The sequence below is a fragment of the Petaurus breviceps genome, unplaced genomic scaffold (genome assembly GCF_028583685.1).
Source record: "Petaurus breviceps papuanus isolate PSGF00001 unplaced genomic scaffold, PetGlider_PUasm1.0 175, whole genome shotgun sequence".
NCBI lineage: Eukaryota > Metazoa > Chordata > Mammalia > Diprotodontia > Petauridae > Petaurus > Petaurus breviceps.
In genome coordinates, this window is record NW_027185764.1 from 55247062 (window position 1) to 55268958 (window position 21897).

Sequence of the window (21897 nt, forward strand, 5' to 3'; positions counted from 1 at the left end):
AGAGGTGGAATTACAACAGGTTGTGATCCAGAGAGGGAATTTCAGAGTTCAGGAAGATGTAAGTAGAACATTTGAGGTAGTCAGGTAGAGCAATGGATAGAGTTGTGAGTCTGGAGTAAGGAAGACTTGGGGTTAAATTCTGCTTTAGACTATTTGACCTAGATAAGTCATTTTGCCTTAGGTTCTTCAACTGTAATATGGGGATGTAATGTTAAGGGAATGTGTAGATCTTCCCTTCCCATTAATAGGCACATAGAGCCCTGGCCCAGAGTTAATCAGCCTCTGGAGTAAGGGGACTTTCCAATTAATTGCTGGGGCAGAAAGATTCTCAGGCTTCTAAGCACTCAGCCAATCAAAGGTTGAGTCTTTGTTATGTATTCTGGAAGATTGGCGTTTTGCTTTTGGGGGTTCATTCATGAGAAGGATCTTTTGATTTCCTGGTTGAGACTCTGAGTCTCATATGTTCAGAGTCCCCCACTGCTCAGATTTCTGTGCTCCCTTGATCCAGTGGTGTATGTAAAGTACATAACAATATTGCTATGCTCAGACAGCTGGAGCCCTGTCTGTTGGTCTTTGTGATTATTTCCCTTCTTGTATTTTCTATACTCCTTTTTTGTAATTAAAGTAGAATTGTTAACTTCTTTAAAGCTGTCTTTCCTTTATAAAGCAGATCAAAAGAACCTGTTCTAAGAAGGCCATCCTAGGTGTGCCAGGGGATTTGCTATTATAAGGGATAATGATGCCATCTATGTTCCAAAGATGTTGTGAAAATCATATTTGTAAAGGATTAGCACAGTGGCTGGCATGTAATACTGCTTAGTAAAGGCTTACTTTCTTCCTTCCTTTTTTGTGTGATTGTAAGTTTAATGGTATTACTGTATCTATGTGTGGCTGAACTGGGGTGGAAGAATAGATCATGTAAAATGAATAAGTTGAGGGACTGAAAGGTTGATGTATTTGAAGGAATATCAATATATATTTAAGCACAAACTTTTAGTAATTTCTAATGGCAATGAACTGATTATGCATTACAATGAAAAATAAACCTTTGTATTTGATAAACAAGTCTTCATGAGGAAATCATTTGTTCAGTGGTTTTTTTTTTCTTTTTCTATCAACATCTTTTTGGTTGTGTTCATGTGGATGTTACACTTAAAGGTACTTTTGATACCACTCTTGGATTTTAATTGTCACATATCTTCTATCTGGAAACCACTTTTTCTTATATTTTATAAATCCTGTGACATATGCCCACCACTGGACTTTACTATTGCTTTCTAAATCTAGGTCTGCTTGTTCCAAATTGAATGGCTGTTCAGCATCATCATCAGGAGAAAGAGCATGCTTCTTCTTCTTCCTCCTCCTCCTCACATTTTTCAGCAAACCAATAAGCCATTATTAATCATGTTTCAGGTTGTATATCCTGTGATGAGGATAAAAGGACAAAACATGAAATAAAACTTTGTGCTTAAAAAGTACACAGACTAAGTAGAGGATATAACATGGGTGTGTGTATACACATATACAAACATGCAAAGAGGGGGTGGGGAAGGCATTGGCACCTGTTTGAACCAAGAAGGAGCTCACATTGAACTAGAGCTGATTTCTCAAGAAAACCAAGGATTCTGAGAGATGGATTGGGAAGGTAGTATTACAATTTGAAGTATTTCAATATTAGCACTGCTGGAAATATTTTCACCTGTAATCCTCTCTATCTTCCACACAATTTTTAAGCTAATTTAACTGAAAAAAAAAATGCTGCTCACCCCCCCCCCCACACACACACACTTTTCCTAGATTCATTATCACTTTTTTCTCCTAGGCCACTGGAAATTAAGAATTTTAATTCCAGATGCTTCTTTTTATACCTTTTAAAACAAGGTTTTTTAATGAACTTAATAAATATTCCAAGAAAAGCCTACAAACGGGGGATTGTATGTGAAATTGGGATCTTGTTATGTATAGCTTTGTTTTTTCTCTCTGTATATATTTGTTTGTTTTGCATAACTCAGCTCTTAGTAGATATAATTCTGTCCTGCTGCTTTGTGATCCCTCCTCCTTTTCTCTTGTTAAATTTTAATGATTAAGTGACCTTCTTCCTTTCTATATTACTATTACTACCTCTTCCCCCCCAAAGAAAAAAAGAAAAAGAGAACATGCCTCCGTGTAACAAGTATAATCACTTAAGTCTAATTCATATATTGAAAGTGTCTGAACACGTCTCTTTCAACATTTTTAGTCACATCTCTGCCAAGATGTGGGAAGCATGTCTCATTATCAATTGGTTTTCTGCAACCAGGATTGGTCACTTTTTTGCTTCAGTCACTTCTTGAACTTCTCATTGTTCTTTTTCTTTGTAATATTGTAATCATTGTATAAATTGTTCTCCTGGCCCTCACTTTACTCTACATCATTTCATATGAGACCTTAAAGATTTTTCTAAACCATTCATCAGTTTCTTATGGAATAATAACATCTTGTTACATTCATCTACCATAATTTATCTAGACATTTCTTGATGAATAGAAAACTATGTTCCAGTTCTTGACTACAGGTATTAAGTGCTGCTATAAACAACTTTGCACAAAGCAGTTTCTCACAATTATCTTTAATCTTTTGGAAATATATTAATTTGCAGAAATCTTTCGGTCAAAGTGTATCCATAGTGATGTTGTAAGTATATTTCCTAGTTATTTTCCTAATGGCTGCAACAGTTTACAACTCTACCAACAATTTCTGATCTTGGAACTTCCTTAAGGTCTTTTTGCTCTAGCTTATTCAACTCATACTATGGGTCTTCTTGCCCTGGAATATTTCTTTCTTTTTCTTTCAGAGGAAGAAATATATTTATTTTCAAATGGCTTATCTCTAAAATACAGTGCCTTACATGACATTAACTCATTCTAATAAAAATATGTCAAAATTAGCTGATTGAAATGTCTTTTAAATGACTTCAAAACTAGGTCAACTTTGGAATTTCTAGGTCTCATTTCTTCAGTTGATTTGGTCCATTTCTTAGATTGCTTATGACTATAGATAGACTCCATACAGATCCGCTTTTCTCCTTTTGAAATATTTAAGACACAAAATTCTTACATTTTTGGATTATATACCCCCCCTTAATGGGTTCCTCCTGAGGTCTCAAGTATTTTTTTTTCTTTTTTAAGAGGAGGGAAGGCAGGTCAATTGGGGTTAAGTGACTTGTCCAAGGTCACATGGCTAGTAAGTGTTAAGTGTCTGAGCCTGGATTTGAACTCAGGTCCTCCTGACTCCAGGGCCAGTGCTCTATTCACTGTGTCACCTAGCTGCCCCTTAATTTTTTTTTTTCTGTCTCCATTTTGTAGAGGGACCCAAGATGGCCAGCCTTCATTACCCTCAGGAGGGCTCAGCCCCTGATTTTATAACCATGCCCCTATATTGCATACCTTCTTCCCTTTCACCTAATAACCCCTACTTTTTCAGCATGTGTATGTTTTCTTCTGTTAGAATAGAAGCTCATGGCAATCAGGATCTTTCTTTTTTACTTGTCCTTGTATCTCCCGTGCTTAGCATAGTGCCTGACATACAGTAAGCTGTTAATAAATATTGTTTCCTTCTTTCCTTCCTGGAAAAATCCACCTTGGGATATTCATCAAACACAAAGACTGAAGTGACTACAGTGTTTGTAGCCTCCTTGGTAGAGAAAATACAATAGCTAACTTTTTCCTTGGGTTCTTTTGGGGCATCAATCAATTCTCACATAGGAGACAAAGACCACAGCTATAGTTTCTCCATTTCTCAGGAGATAGAAAGACCTGTTCACCTTTATATATGAGTGCTGGATACTGTATTTCCCACTGGTCAAATTAATTAAATAACTTGGTCAATAGAGTAGAAGGTTATCACTTCTGGTCCCACTCTTTTCCCCTTCTGGCTCCCCTTCCCCAAACACATAACTTGTGGTCCTACCCATGATCTATTGCCTATGAAGTCCATTACCCTTTGATTCTCTCTATACTAAACTCAGTTCATGTCATAATTATTTGTTTCAAATATCTCAAGAGGTATGATTATAAACAAAGAATAAGATGTTTCATTTCTGTTATCCCCATAAGCTCTCTATCTATATGTCTAGATATCCTATGTGTACATATATCTTACATGTGAGGGAATTAAAACAGCAAAAGGTAGTGGAAATTGAGTGAGTCATACTAATTCCTTCTTGTGACTCAATCTAGAGCTACCTCAGTTCCCTTTCTGTTCAATTATGGGTGTAGGCCAACTTCTGCCCTATGAGAAAATTTGATTTTATTGTGAGAATTAAGTGAAAACCTTATTGCATTGTTTGAACCTAGCCCTGCATGACCGGGAAACTAAATCAACTCTACTTGCTGGTTAATGACCCAGTTATACAGACCAGAAACCCAGTAAGTCCCAAAGATTCTTAGAAAGATTTTTCTCACAATTGTATATCTCAAGAAATCCATAAGTCTTATCTGAAAACTGGCCCATACTGATAAATAAGTTATTGTTTCTATATTCCTTTGATTATTTATAGTCACTTGAAGGGAGTGGGACACCTCTTTTTTTGAATGAAGGAAATTATACCTGTTTACTCTGACCCTCCCAGCTTGGAAAGTCATTAATCTTTATCTAATTAGAAATCAGATTACCTAATATTGTACTTTTTTCTTTTAATTAATTATTCTATTTTGAATAATTTTTTTAATGCTATGAAAGTCTGTCTCCCCCTGCATTTGGGGTCCATGCCTAAACTGAGGTGATCTAGGCCCACTTTGTTAGGCAATTGGTATGCAATGCTTAATAAATCAATATGTTTGGAAGATTGAACCTTTGTTTTCCTCAGGCATTTCATATTTCATCCACCATAGATTTTAGGTCAAGTTAGAATTTGAGCCCTGGTTGATAGTGTTCCAGAAGTACTCCCTAGACATCTCCAGTTACATTTTTACTAAGGGATTTTTTTGTTGTTGTTGTTGAAGACTGACTAAAAAGGTGGGACTCCTGCTCTCAAACCCCTTTTCTCCTCAGTTTGGGTAAGCTGAAAGTTTAGTTTAGTTTGTTGCTGTTGTTGTTTTTTAATTTTGAGGATTAGTTTCCTTCCACTGCCCAGGGGATTAGGAAAGCATAGGTTTGGAATAAGTTTTTCTAGAAAGTTTCCTTTTAAGAGGTTTGGAACCAGTTTTACCATAGATTTTTAGTTAGTTTTCCCTGGGAAGTTTTGGTTTACCTAGGGTATGGGAAATTATTATTATTTTTCCCTCAGGAAATTTTAGGTTTGTCCTAGGAATTGAAGTGGAGTGGTCTAGAGTTAAGGTTTGGATTTCAGAAGTTGAAACAGAAAATGGCTTCTGTATCTCTGGGTTGAGGCTTGGATAGATTTTTGATAGTATGGGACCAGGGGATGATCCCAATAGTTACAGAAATGACCAAAGAGCAGTTGAGTTATATGACATCTGACTTAAACTGTAATAGATTCAGCTTATAATTTATCTAATTCAGGTATTATTGCATGATAAAGAAATTAAGACTAGTCATTGAGAAATCTTATTCTGATCAGATGAAATTTTGATTTTCCTGGGAAAATTTCTGCCCATGTCCCCCTAAAAGTTTTTTTTCTTTATATCCTGTCTATGTGTCTATCATTGTTTTGTCTGTGTTTTTATGTATTTGTATGATGCAGGATTTTTAAAGGGAAAATTTAGTCAACCAGAAAAACTGTAAAAAACAAAAAACCTGAAGCAAAAATGTTTAGAATGCTGGGGGAGATGAATCAATTTCATACTTAAATCAGTTGTCCCAGTAAGCACAACTAACTCTTATGTTTGGCTTTTCTTGGGAGATTAGGATATAAAAAATAATTTTAAAAAAGCTGCAAGATGCTTTTTTCCACCTATCATTTTAACTTTGGTTACATTGGTATTACAGAAATAAAGTTAGATAATCAAAGTTTGTAGAACTGCTAAAAACAGTAGATTTTTGAGCTTTATAGATTAAGGAGTTTAGAGGTTAATCATCAAGGCATTTAGAAATAATCATTTTTCCTCAGTACATATGCTAAAATATCTTAGTGAGTTTTGGGGTACCACTCTGTAAAATTTGTTTTAAGGAAAAAAAAGTAAGACATATTCTTTAAAAGTTTCAGGGGTAACTAGAGCTTAGACAATTTTTCCTCTGAAATTTGATAGACCTATTGTTTTGTGTTATGAAGGATGATGGCTAGTTTGAAAGCAATCCCAGAGTGGGAGAAAAAATTATATAGTTTGGATTTTTAAATTTATCTGAAACATAAATAGCTGCCTCTTATTAACCTTTCTCTAACTATGAAAAAATAAAGTATTTAGAGATCCTCTGTCACTTCCCAGTTCAGAGACCCTCTTCCTCAAGCTCTGCTAACTTCTCTCATCTCAGATCAGGTTCCCAAATAAAGCTGTTGAAAAAAATGCTAGAGGTAGCTAGGTGGCACAGTGAATAGAGCACTGGCCCTGGAATCAACAGGACCTGAGTTCAAATATGGCCTCAGACAATTAACACTTACTAGCCATGTAACCCTGGGCAAGTCACTTAACCCCAATTGCCCTGCATCCCCCCTCCAACAAACAAAAAATATGTTGGAAAAATGATGGGAAATTTGAAATACATTTTAGTATCAATAAATTTATTAACTATATGATGTTGATCAAGGTGTCTTTTTTCTGTTTGCCTCAGTTTCTTAATATGTGAAGAGGAAAAAAAATGGTACCTATCTCCCAGAGATTTTGTGAGGACCAAAATGAAATCATGTGAAGTGCTTAACACAGGGTATGGTAAGCACTATATAAATGCTCTGTTCCCTTCTCAACAAATACTGTTTATTCAAATAAAAAGATAATCACAAAGTGAAAATAGTAAGTAAACCCATTTATCCAAATGGATAACAAGATGACAGAAAATATATAAGAGTAGATGAACTCTTTAGATGGGAACAAGATAAGATTTTATTCAGTCAAGAGAGTGGCACTGATTCCAAACATGGATAAAGTTCCTGAAGTCTCTAGGGAGGCAAGCTAAACATAAAGATTCAATGGCTTTCTCTACATGACTATAAAATAATTTTTCTCTTTTTCCTCCCTGGAGTTGGTCTCAAAGAAAGTCTGGAACCATATTGTCTCTTACAAATTGGAAAATGCCTCTCCACTACAAATTTCCTCCACCAACTCCCCTTTTAGGCAGGCATGTAAAACGACATCAATATGATTTTTAGATAGTGTTTTAGAAGCATTTCATTCAAAGTACTCTTGCCTTGGCTAGACATCCAGGCAGGCTTCATCAACATAAAGCGGTGTTGTATTTTGTCAAAAGCTTTCTCTGATGAGAATGACATAATGATCTATTAAGTTTATAGTTTTCCCAAATTCTTGGTATAAATTCAACCTAGGTAGACTGTACAATCTTTTAAATATGTCATTGTACCCTCTTTGTTAATAATTTATTTCATATTTTAATAAATGTCATTTAGGAACATGTGTTTATAATTATCTTTCTCTTTTTCTACCCTCATTTTCCTTGCACCTCTCCCTTCCCCCCTTCTCCACTAATTTCAGAGTAATTTATCTGAAATATTACTGTTTTCCTTGATGAGAACCCTTTACATGGTTCTGCTGGCTTCTGACCCTTTGTTTTGTGCCACTCTGGACTAAAAAGAATGGTTTACTTCTGTTTCCTAAAGTGGTCTTTATGGGCTTGCTTTCAGAAATTTCATGGCATAGTATGCTGGAGATCAGGGTTTCTCTATAACCTTTCACATCACCATCTTATCCAGAGGTCCATTCTTATTTCCTGTATGCATATAGATCACAGAAAGAAGCAAAACACTGTTATTTCAGTGAAGAGTGATTGAATATAGAGGAATGCAAGAAAGAAGTCAGGACATGTATATTACATCTAAGAGACCAAATAGCTGTCAGTCTCTTTGGCTTCATTCATTCCTCATGGAAGTCATTTTTGAATGTACTCATCCCTGAATGATATTCATGACTTTAAGGTTTAACTGTAAGTTTCTACATAGGCATAAATTGATTCATCTAACATACTTTTCATAATCAGAAATTCATGTAATCAGGAGAAAATTTAAGGGAAAGCTGGTGGATTATTCATGGTATAGTGGAAAGAGTGATGAATTTGAAAGCATGGAACCTCTATTTAAATCCCAGCTCAGTTATCTATATGATAAAATAAGGTTTATTAATTAAAGAGGGTGTAGAAATAGCAAATCATGCAGTGAGTTAGAGAGTAGAAGAATAAATATGTAAGAGATTTGAACTCAGAGGATGTGAGTTCAAATCCTGATTCTAACATTGGTCACTGTATCACTTTAGGAAAGTCACTTGATCTTTCTAAACTCTGATTCATCAGATATAAGATTAAGTGGCTAGAATTCTGGTAAAATAGCTAAAGAGTAAGCTATCCAGGGGAGTTACCTCCTCCTAAAACCCTTTAACCAAACATGAAATACCATTCAAACCCTTCTTTATCCCACCTGGAAGAATGAGGAAAGAGTGAAATGCAGACCATCAGATCCTACAAGGCAACAGCTAGAGCATTTCTGTCTTCCCAGTCCCTTTCTTTCCCCCTCACAAGAAAGCAGCCCATTGAATGGTTTATTTAAATTTAAATGTACTATGGCCAATTTTTTCTTCCCAGTTGGCACTGAAAAAGCCTGATTTTTAGAAGGAAAAGTTGGAATGATAATATTTATTAGAAATAACTTTTGGAGGAAGGAGCTAAGACAACTCCAAATTTCACTGCCCTCCTCAATTAAAAGAAAAAAAAAAAGACAGGGAGGCAGAAAGAGATAGGGAGAAAAAAAGCTTCTCATGCTAGATGTAGAAAGGACCTTAGGGTTTAGCTCTCACTTTACAGAAAAGGAAACTGAGATCTAGAGAGGGAGAATGGTTTACCCTAGTTTTACAAAGGAAATCTTATTCTAATCATTGAAATCAAGGATAAGGTGAGGTGGAGTCAAGTGGAACCAAAAATCTTATAGATTCACAGACTCCTCTGAAGGGGCTCTCATTGACTGAGACCAAAAATGTAGGTAGGGACCTGCTTGCTCGTCCTTATTCTGTTCCACAACTGAACCAGCCCCCTCACCCTAGTCAACATGGTATAGTTTGAGACAGCCTCTCTAAGCAATGGTATAGCACTGAGGGCACTTGCTCATGGTCCTGTCCCTGGCCTTTCTCCTTGCTGCTACCCTAGGAACTGGAATGCCAGCAATAACAACCTCTCACTCTTACCCATGAGATACCAGAAAACAGTTGAGTTTTCTCCAAATTGGAACTCACTTTCTCTCTCCTCTCTTATTTTTTTCATCAGCTCTGTTGCAAGCCTCCATCAGACTTTGACTCCACAGACTTTGACTTCCTTAGAGGTATACAAGCATTGTCTGAAGCCTTTTCCATTTCCCAGTTCATTCTAAATTTCCTTCCATTGTACAAATCCCTGACCTACATCCTAGACAAAGCCCTACATACCCTTCCCTGCTCAGGAATAGACATTACCCACCTCTGTACCTCCATTTACACTTTCTCATCTTCCTGAAAGAAAATAATAAAAATAAACCTTATTGTTGTTGTAGCAGCTAGCATTTACATGGTGCTTTAAGGCTTGCAAAGCACTTTAAAATATTATCTCATTTTATTCTCAAAACAACCCTGGGAGCAAGGATAAGGTTGGAGGTCCAGGGGATTCTAGGCTCCTTCCTATTTACCCTGTTCCTGCCCCAAAGTGGCTTGAGAACTTCAATCAGAGAATGATACCTAGGTGGTACAGTGGATATAATGCTGGGTCTTGAGTCAGGAAGACCTGAGTTGAAATCTAGCCTCAGGCACAGTGGTTGGATTATTACCCTTGGCAAATCATTTAACCTCTCGTTGATACAGGTTCCTCCACTGTGAAATGGAAATCTTAATAACTCATACTTCCCATGGTTTTTATGAGAATCAAATGAGATGATATTTGTAAAGCACATACCAGAATGCCTGGCACATAGGGAGTATTTAATAACTGCTTCTTTCACTCCTTTCTAAGGAATCTGACTTGGCTTGAACTATCAGCAGCATCTCATTGACTGCTCTGAACGACCAGAGTGCTTAAGTCACACCAATTCCCCAGGAACTGACTACTAATAAACAAGCCTGAATGGAATGAGAGGTGCAAGCTCTGTTTATTTTCCTCAGGTTGTCCAAAACCAGTGATTTCCTTTTGTTGTTTCAATCAAAAGTAAGAACATTTATAATAATGTTAAATAACAGAATCAACTCTCACCATTCCTCATTTATCCTATCATTACCCCCAGCTGTGCTATAAGGCTACCTGTGGAATGGCTATCAAGCTGCATAGGTAGAAGGCATTTACCATTGGTTCAGACAGTGGAGGAAGAGGAGTAGGAGGATAAAGGAGAGAGGAAGGAAGGAAGGAAGGCAGTAAAGAAGGAAGGAAGGAAGGAAGGAAGGAAGGAAGGAAGGAAGGAAGGAAGGAAGAAAGGAAGGAAGGAAGGAAGAAAGGAAGGAAGGAAGGAAGGAAGGAAGGAAGGAAGGAAGGAAGGAAGGAAGGAAGGAATGAAGGAAGGAAGGAAAGAAGGAAGGAAGGAAGGAAGGAAGGAAGACAAGAAAAACAGCTGGGTATTTACTAGGCCTGTAAAGCTGTTTTAACACCAGACAAACTATCAATGTTATAAAATATATAAAGCAAAATTGTCCTGTTGATGTATGCAATTGTGTTAAAATGCAGCATTTATGATATAAATAGTATATATAATGGTTATAGGCTTTTTGGTTTGTTTGGGAACTTTTTGTTTGTTTGTTTTACTTAACATAATATAAAAGTATCTACCTAAAGGCAAGAGCTAAAATAATATGTAAAGGAGAAACATTAGAAATATGCTCAATAAAAATAGGTACAGAGGAAGGATGCTTACACTTACTGCTTTTATTTGATAGTGTTTTGAAAATTCTAACTGCAGGATAGATATTAAAAAGACATTAAAGATATTGACAATGCAAATGAAACAGTGAAAATATATTTTTTTTTCAGAAGAGACAAAGTGTGTCTTGGAAATTCCACTTCCTCAATTGAAAATTTAGTGGAGGCAAGTTCAGGATATTTGCATCACATGAGATTAATCCATGAAGATCATTTATTTTTTGATATGCTAGCAATAATTATTAATAGAACAATAAAATTATTTTAAAGTATTATTTTAGTGAAAAAAAAACAAAAACTATTAAATATTTGCTAATTAAACCTCCTAGCAATTCAAAGGACTTGTAAAAACTATAAAACTATGACCAAAGTAAGAGCAGACAGAAACAAGTCAAGGCATATCACTGTTCATAGATGGATCAGAAATTAGATTAAAAATGATAATACCACCTAAGATAATACACATACTAAATGGAATTCAAAATTTGTTTAATATAAATTACTTCTTTTTAGAAATCATTAAAAATGTTCACAATTAAATTTATATCAAGAAACCAATAGGCAAAAATATCAAGAGTCATATTGGTGTTAAAAACAAAAAACAAAAAAATAAAAAAAATAACTGATGACCACCTTCTGGTCTCCTAGGTTTGAAACCAGTGATCTATCTGAAACCATCTCCCTCCAAACACTCCATCCCTGCCAAAGTTCCCATATCCAATCAGTTGCCAAATATTGCTGGCCTTCTTACAGTTCCATACACAAATGATTCTCATCTTATTGCTTTTGAAATGATCATCCTCTATTCCTAGAATATTCTCTCTGCTCACCTCTGCTTTTGGAATTCCTTTCTTCCTTTGATTTTGTTGTGCTAAAGAACTTCCCTCTACATGAAGCCTTCTTGGTTCTTCAACTGGTAATTCCTGTTCTCCTTACACTACCTTGTTTTTCATTTTGTATTTATTTTAATATTCTTATCTGTGTGCAGTATATAAACTGAGTGAGTTCCAGCTAGAATGGACACAACCATAACAAATCAAAAAGGTGATACAAAATAGAATGACTTTTATCTCAATTGTGAAAGAAGATGGAATTTTTTAGGGAAAAAATCAAGAAATTATGTGGGAAAAGATTAAAATGAAAGCAAAAAGGATTTAAGAGATAAGAGATAAACAGTTTAGGAAAACTATAACTGACTAAAAGCTTGATTTTAAAAATTAAAATAAATTGTTAAATATCAGATTAGTATTTCCCTCTCCTCAATGAAGCAAAGGATGTGAATAGACTTTTATTAGAAGAGAAAATGCAAATTGTTTTTAAGGAATTCTGACACCGCTTCTAATGCAAAAGATGTAGATTGCAATGATTTTAAGGTACTATCAAATTGGCAAAAAAATATGAAAAGCAATAAAATTCATTGCTAGTATGGTTATGTAGGAATAGGTATTCTAATGCTGGTGCAATTATAAGTCAAGCAGAAAAGCGATTGTGAACCAATGAGCCAAGAATATTGATAAATCAATGAAAAATCATTAAAAACCTGAAAATGTTTAACATTTTGCTTTAACTTACTCATAACATATAATATGTTTAGTGTTGGCATTATTTCAGAAGGATATTTCCAGATTTATTTTTATTTTTCATATATGTTATTCTTAATTGCTTTATGATGTCTTATTAGAATGGATGGAGGCAGAGTCAATATGGTGGAGTAGAAACAGGACTTCCATGGGGCTCCAGATTCCACCTCCTACAATTCATGCAGAAGGTGACTCTGAACAAACTTTGGAGCTAAGGAATCCACAAAATGACACAGAGAAGCTAACCTCCCTTTGATGACAGCCTGGCAGGCCGGCAGCAAGCAGCAAGCACGGTGCTCTGGGAGCCTATCCCAGCCACACATAAGCTGGAGATTTCAGCCTCAGGGCAGCCTGACCAACCACCAGCTGGAGGGACTTTAGATCACCAGCAGCTGTGCCAGTTTTCAGAATTATCAACCCATAGATGCTAAGGACAAAGTGAGAGGTCAGTACAGTGTGAACTTTGGGATCCAGTAGTTTGGGAGTGTGGTCAGCCTTTGCCCCTGGGGTGAGAAGCACTGAGGCAGGGCCATACAGCTCCTGGCCCACAGATTGTAGGGAGACCAAGAGATCAGTCTGAGGGGCAAACACTCTTGCTTTAACCTGCTTGGATCTAGATTATGGTCTACGGTGGAGGTCCTGGCATGTGTGACCAGCTTTCCAGAGCATGTGGAGGCTTCAGAGAGGGCACCAAAGTAATACTTTGGGCAGCTGAGAAAACCCCAGATATTTATTTATTTAATATTGTATATAATATATTAAACATTAATTATTATAACATAATTATTATATAATAAAATAATCTTAAAATAGATAATTTAGTGGATGACCTGAAAGCCATAATCAAAAATGAACCTAGAAATCTTCCTTCAAGAAATTCTCAAGGAAATTTGCCCTGATGTTTTAGAACCAGAGGTCAAAGTAGAGATTGAAAGAATCCACCAATAACCTCCTGAAAAAAGATCCCAAAAAGAAAACTCCTAAGAATATTATAGCCAGGTTCCAGAATTCCCAATATCAAGGAGAAAAAAGTACAATCAGCCAGGAAGAAACAATTTGAATATTGTGAAAACACAAACACGATAACACAGGATCTTGCAGCTTCTACACTGAGGGATCAAAGGGCTTGGAATATGATATTCAAGAGGTCAAAGGAGCTGGGATTAAAACCAAGAATAACCTAACCAGCAGAACTGAGTATCATGTTTCAGGGGAAAATATGGTCATCTCTTAGAATAGAGGACTTTCAACATCCTCGATGAAAAAACCAGAGTTGAATAAAAATATGTCATTCAGATACAAGAAGCAAGAGAAGCATAAGAAGGTAAACAGGGAAAAGAAATCATAAGAAACTTATCAAAGTTGATCTATTTATATCCCTACATGGAAAAATGGTAATTGTAACTGATGAAACTTTTCTCAGTATGAGAATAGTTGAAGGGAATAGAAAAGTGTATACACACACACACACACACACACACACACACACACACACATATATATATATGAGGGTATATTGACATATGAATATGTGTATATATGTGTAGAGGTATACATACATACAGGGCACAGGACCAATTTAATAGGAAGGGATGATACTTAAAAGGTGAAATTAAGAGGTGAGAGGGCAACATAATGAGAGGAGATGGGGAGGGACAGAATGGGGAAAACTATCTCATGTAGAAGAGGTAAGGAAAAATGGTTACAATGGAGGGGAAGAACTGGAAGGCAAAAGGGAATGGGTCAACCTTATTCTTATTAAATTTGGCCCAGCGAGGGAATGACATACACACTAAATATGGTATCTCACCCTACAGGAGGGTAGAGGGGAAGGGGATGGGAGAGGGGATGATAGAAGGGAGGGCAGTTTGGGGGGGGAGGGAAGTTAGAAGCACCCACTTTTGAAAAGGGATAGGATCAAAGTAGAGGATAGAAGAAGTGGGAGGTGGGATAGGAGGGAAGAAAATATAGTCAGTCTTTTACAAGACATCCACTCTGGAAATGTTTTGCATAGCTACATATGTACAACCTATATTGAATTGCTTATCTTCCCAGTAAGGGTGGGTGACAAAGGAGGATGGGAATGAATCTGGAATTCAAAGTATTAAATTCATATGTTTTTAAAAAAGATATATATACATATATGTATACATATATATACATATATACACACACATATATACATACACACATGTATATACACATATATAATATTATTAATATTATTTTACATTTACCTGGGAAATAAAATATACAGGCACTGGGGCATAGAAAAACACCATGCCCTACTGGAAAGTTGGAGGGGGTGTGGGAGAAGATATGGGAGAGAGCAGATTGGAGGAGGGGATATCTAGTGGCATACCTATTTTGGGGTGATGGGCAGGGGAAAAAGAGGGAGAAAATTTGTAACTCCAAATCTTGTGGGAATGAATGATGTAAACTAGAAGTTAATAAAGCATTTGATAAAAAAAAAAGAATGGATGGATCATAATTTATTTGGCACTTAGATTATTTTCTGTTTTTACAATTGCATATAATGTTGTTATTATGGTGTCTGAACTTAAAATTCTTTATTTGTGATAACATATAACATAGGGCATATTACACAAAGTGTAATGATTATTTCAAAGAGCATGATAATTTTTTCTATTTTTAAAAAATAATTTTGGAATTAAACAAGCATTTCTAAAACAGTGTACAATAAAAATATGCTTGTACATGAAACTACAAATTTGATTGCGAATATATAGTGTTGTGAAGATCATTTCAAAATATACCTTTAAATCTCAATTATGAATGATTAGGGCTTAAAAATATAATGAAGTTACTTATATAGAGTTTGCATAAGCAACCTGGCATTCTGCTAAAAACCTCAGTTGAGAAGCCATTGGATTGCTAATTCAAATGTTGTTCAGTCATTTTTCAGTCATGTCTGACTTTTCGTGACCCCATTTGGAGTTTTCTTGGCAAAGATAGAATGGTTTGCCATTTCCTTCTCCAGCTCACTTTGCAGATGAGGAAAGGTGGAAGCCTGGGTTAAGTGACTTGTCCAGTGGAGCACTTCCCACTGTGAAACTTTCTACTTGCCCTCAGATAATGTAATTTCCTAATATGAAAAGCCATTCCCAAGATGAAACCCTTTTTAATGCTTCTGTCTTTTACTGGAGAAATAAACTTCTGTTCCCACAGGAATGCTATTAAGTGGCACCTATTCTTTTAACTATCTGGAAGGAGGCAACTCTCCGTACCACATTTTACTCAGCTTCCTCTCCCTCAGTTTCTTTCCACTGCATTTGTACTGTTTGTCCATATCCTCTGACTTCTATTCTGAAATCTGAGTATTTGTTATTTCTTCATTCTTCACCTGTGGACTTGGAAGGTTTTCATCATACAGTGAATTTGGTCATGTACTCTCTTCTACCTATTCATACAATTTCTGAAAAATAAGCACTACTTCTTATTTGTTTAATAATAACCTATGATATGAGTGAATTGATATTATTATTGGTCATTTTCATAATTATACTTATTTTCATTTCTTGTGTTTCTGTTATTTGGGAAATGTACAAATCAAATAATATGCTTACCTATTGTTCATTTTAGGAATGACTGAAAAATCCTTTCCTCTGTTGAAAAACCATCATTTTTTTTGTTATTTTTTAAACTCATATTTTTATTTGTTATTTTTAACCCAGAACCTGTGCCCCTTTGCCTTTTTGGAATATAGTTCTCTATCAATTGCTCAAATGCCTCATGAATATGAAATAATCCCAGGTTATTTGAATGTTTTTCATTCACATTTTAAGTTCCTTCTCCCCTTGGTTCCATTCAATATTATTGCTTTTATTAAAGTTAAACCTTAAGGCTTTGGAGTTGGAAGCATGTTATTATTATTATTTTTCTGAAAGAACATGTGGATTCCTTCAATTAATGCCTCATTTTCTGTAGTCAAAAATTATGGGCATTGTTCTTGTATTATTAACTATAATATGACATTCAGGATTTGATTACTCTTATTCTTTTATAAGATTTATGTGTTTTTTTTTAATTTTCTCTTCAACTCTTTGTAATGGTAATGGTAATCTGAAGGCTTCCCCTGATTTGAAAATCTTCCCTCCCACTAAGAGGCTGAATGTAATCACATGGAGACTGTGGTGGGAGGGCCTTGCTGAAGGGTGAAGCAGAGCCCAGAGAAAGCTGAGAGTCACAATACTTAGAGACAGAGGGAGGAGAGGACACACCCAGACAGACAGCTAGGCTTGCGAATGTTGGTTTATGGGAAGGCTAAAGGATGTTGTGGCTCTCTGTGGTGTTATGGCTTGTTAACTTATTTGATACTGTGATGTATTCAGCTTTCTGGTCGGGGGATTTTGTTTTCTGGTGTCAGAATAAATGTTTTGCTTCTGTCTTCTATAAAGAGAGTCTGTCATATTTTGCAATTGAGCACCATGCTTGGATATTTACATTCATTCTCAGTGCTGTGAATATTGTTTTATCACTACACTCCTTTATTCAGCATCAGTTGCTTTGGTCTGTAAAGAGATTATTTGTTCTTTTGACACTAATGCCTTTAACTTCTCAGCTGAAAATATTCTCTTTCCTCAGCACTGTTTCAAATGTATTACTCTCTCTCCCAGATCCTCTACTTCTTTAGATAAAGTGTCCATTGTCTTTATTTTTCTAATCCATAATTGATATTTTAAATTATGTATTGAGAAATATTACTTCCTACCAAAAATAATTCTTAATTTCTCCTTTCAAAAATTTTATTCTTTCTTTAAATTTTTTGGAGTTTCTTGATGTTTTCCATGGTCTCCAGTGATTTTTAAGAATTCTCTTTTTCACTGAATACATTTGCTTAATTTTCCTTTATAGTGTAATACATGTTTGTAGTGTTTTTGAATCCTCCTGTCTTACACATTCTTCCTTTTGTTTTCATGATCCTCTGCAGGTTTATCTGGATATGAGTTAAATTTTTATTGAGGCTTTTTCTCTTGAGCTTGTGGACTTTTGGACATTTCTTTCCCCCATCTTTATGATCTTTTACTACAGCATGAAACCTTGAGGTTAGGGCTGACCTCAGTTTTTCTTATTAGATAGGGATGAAGATCAACCAGGTTAATGTATTTGCCTTGAGTATACTCTAGGAGGATATTTGTAGCCTGAGATGGTTTTCCAGTTCTCTTTACCACAGGTAATGGTGCTCTTTGTCTTTAACTTGTGGTTCTTATCCTGGACCACATTTCCCATCTCTATCCCTCCTACCATTCACCCTTTCCTTCATGTGACTAGACAGAATTCATATCTGCTGTCTGCCTTTTGTGGGAACAAAGGATGTTTAAACTTAATTACTGCTCTGGTGGGAGAAGGTGCAAAAAAAAACCCAGCTGGGTCCTGAATCACAATTTTGTTTACATGCATTGAACTCTGGGTTTGGTATATGGGGTGAGGAAAAGAAGAGAAAGGGTGGGATCTGTGTGGGATCTTCAATGATTTAAGTTCTTTGATGCTATTCAATGGTGGTGTTTTCTTTGTGCAGTATCTATGTCTCCTGGTCTTATGAATTCAACTTCAGATACCCTATGTCTAATGCATAATTTTCCACCCTTCTAAGGCTTTTGTTTTCTGAAAAGTACTAGCTTCCCTGTCATAGCTTTTCTGCAATTTTAAATTTATATTGCTCCTTTCCTTCTTTCTTTATGAGTGTCTGTATCCCATGTAAGCTCTGGTATTTACTCATCCTGATTTGTACTCTCACAGACAAATTGACTTTCCAGAGCTAGGCTGGCTACATCTCCTCTATGTTCTAAGGGATATGCATGAAAGGTCAAGGTGAGATTTTTCTAATGCCATTGGCTTCATCCCCCACAGTGATGTTCCCCACTAAGATGATCAATTGAGAATTAATTTAGTCAGTCAGCTTTAAATAGTTTTTAGAAAGCTATACTTGCTAAGGTAGTATAATACTCCCCTACCTCAAAGTCTATAACTTATTCTCCCACAAGTACATAGAGAATCCCAGAGAAGAAGGTTTTGAGTTTAGAGAGCTCATGTGATAAACACTTAACTCACAGCTCCTTGTTACTTTTAGTCCTTTTCTTTCATTCTTAGGTTGGGGAAGAAGCCTCCCTCAAGCATGTTGAATCTTAGCACTTGTTGCAGGAAGTTTTGCCAGCTGATTTTGGGGGACCATTTTGGAAGCCACTGGGAAAAAGCGAAGTGAACATCATTTAAACTCTTTAAAACTCAAGGCCCTCTTCTGATCAAAGGAGGAGGAGAAGGAAGGCTGATAAAACTCTATTACTCTTCTTTGTAGTTGGTTCCTCCACAGTTGTATACTGAAAAGCTCTATTACTCCAATTTCTGGAAAAGTCAATGAATTCCAGCTAACTCATTGTTTTGACACAAGACTCAGATAGTCCCAAAGCCAAATGGAACAGACTTATTGTGTGAAATCATTTAACTTCATCAAATGCTTTTTAAAGGCTTTTCACTATTGTTTGAAATCTTTTTGTTGACTGACTAAGCAATATTCTCAAGCTAATTTTGGAATCAAAAAGAATGATTTTGATCCTAATGCCTCCATATTGCTTTTTTTTTGCATGTAGTCTAAACTTGTTGTAAGTCTTCCTCTGTCAGTCTTTTTATATTCTTATTCTTCCCTTCTAATAATACGATGTATTAGGCCTCTTCACTTTTGGGTCCCACCCTCAACTATTTCTATATTATTGCTGTAGTTGTTATGTACAAAGCAACAGAAATGAAAAACCCTCCATGTGTAGAATGGTTAGGGAATCTGACTGACTTGTAACAATGTGGAAACTCCATAAGGCAAGAAAGGTTACTGATTTTATAATGTTCCTTCCTTTTCCTTTAGGGGCAGACAAGCTATCACCTCCTCTCATATAGTTATTCACTTTATCTCTGATATTGTTGTATATGTTGAGTTTAATGCTCTACTCCCATTGAGGGGTTGGCATTGTGAGTCATACCAAGTTCAAAATAGAAGCCTGTAAGTTTGATATTGTATAGTGCTTAGTTGGAGAGGATAGGGAAGATTTTTTTTTTGTTGACCCTCCATTTTTACATTGAATACCTATAAACCAGGGGTGAAATCATTCCCATCAAGGATCTGCAGATATGTGGTCAAGTGTATTGGACACAGTCTTTAGAGAGGCTGATGCAAAAGAGGAAGAGTCCAGTTCTTCTTTTCCTTTCTAGTTTTTTATACACCCACTCCAGAACCCAAGGTGAGGGGGGTGGGGGGAAAAACTATTAACATACGTATTTGGTTCATGTTTAAGACACCTAATGAAAGGCACTAACAAAGTTCTTTCTAGAAAGGCATTCAAAGTATATAGTCAAAGGATAGTAATTTATTTAGTTATTTCCTTTATCACAAGATATATATTTAAAACTCAAAAAATTCATCAGTGCACACTGAAAAATACTTAAAACACAATACAATTCATTACATTTTGTGGGACTGAGGAAGATATTTAATATCCTATATATGTTCTGCACTGTTCAAGAAAGCCACTCAAGTTCCCCATCTTATAGCAAGCCAGGATATGTCCTAGGCTTATTTCTTTTCACAGTGGTCATCTCCAATATGTTGTCAGAGATTGTTCCCTGCTAGGCAACTTGCACCTAAACCCAGCAGCTTCCAAACTCATATACTCACAAAGTTTTTACCAAGGCTAGAAATACCCATCTCAGCATCAGTGTTTACATATGTGTGCTTAAGGAAAGAAATTAAAAGGAAAACATACCACACAGGCTTTAAGATCTAGTCTCAGGTTTACTCAGGAAATGTATGATTTCACTGCTATAAGTAAGCAGCCATCGTAGCTATACAGACCCTTTTGGAAATCTGAGAGAGACATTCAGAATTCCAACACTGTCAACAGATGGAAAGAGGGAAACAAACAACAAAGTTGCATCTCCTTTTAAAGTTAGTAGTCACCTCTCTCTGATCAGTGAGATTTTTTTTTTTTGCAGTTTCCCATGCCACAAATGCTCTTTCCCCCTCAATGCAGGGAACAAGAAACTAGCAATATCTTTGCTTTATCCTCACAAAGTGTAAGTCCTTGAGAAAAGTTATTGAATGTAAATCTCACAGGAAGTTATGAAGAGTTCAGCAAACAGAGTCAGGGAAGGAGTTTCCTTGATTATTCTCATTATAATTTTTGGAAGGGTTTATATTGTCCAGAAGTGGTTTCCATATTTTCTTCTTTCTACAATTTTAATTACTGTATATTTGGCATATTATTTATTGATTCAAGCTGGTGGGTCACTGGGGGTAATGAATTGTTGATTCTGACATCTTGCTGGTCAAATGTCTGAGTACAGTTATTGGGAACACAAAGTTCAGCAAAATGTTATTCAATTCTCTTGAAAATAAATAATAATTTGAATATATTTTCTTTTTTTTAGGGAGATAATTGCTATACTAAAGAACTAGGCTGCTTTAACCTAATGACCTGTAAGAAAAATAAATTTTGCTTTTAAAACACAGATTATAATGCATGCAAAAAGCAGCATAGGCAACACTGACACATTTCTTCGCTTTTCTTTGTTAATCAGTAATTGTAGCATGTAGCACACTGTCATTCAGTTATCAGGCTTTCAGTTATAAGAAATGCAATAGAAGGGACCCTGAATCTTGACATGCACAGAAGCAGGCATTTGATCAATTAAATAATAAAAAAGAGAAGTACAGCTGAATGTGAAGCAGCAAAAGGAAAATAATTCACAACACATCATTTCTTGAAAGATAATGGCCTCCTGTCAGAGGAGCTGTCCAGCACCTGTTTCTAACTCAGTGTGACTCTGACTAGAAGAGAAATGGATGTTATAAAGGAAATTGGGAACTATTTTAAGTGGCTCTTTTGACTTTGCTGAACATTAAACATATTTTGATTTTCCTCAAGCATGAACTGATTCCCATCACTTAATAACAACATTTATTGAAAAACTGAGGAAAGAACATTCAAATATTAAAATATTCTAACAATATGGAATGCCTTTCTGGTGTAGTTGAAAAGCCCATGAAATAATTTCTGTTAAGGACTATTCTAAAGGCCTTTTGTTATATATCTATATTACATATCATATATACATATATATTATATATATTCTATATATCTATAAATATATATTTTGAAGATAAGTATACAGAAGCAATAAAAATAAATAAGACATTCTAATGGCTCAAAGTTTAATATCCTATTTATCTGGATTCAACGGACATTTCAATGACTATTTCCCTGTGGCATTTCCTTAAAGCCAAAGTAATTGTTATTCAAAGGTCATGGATACTCGTGTGTGTGTGTGTGTGTGTGTGTGTGTG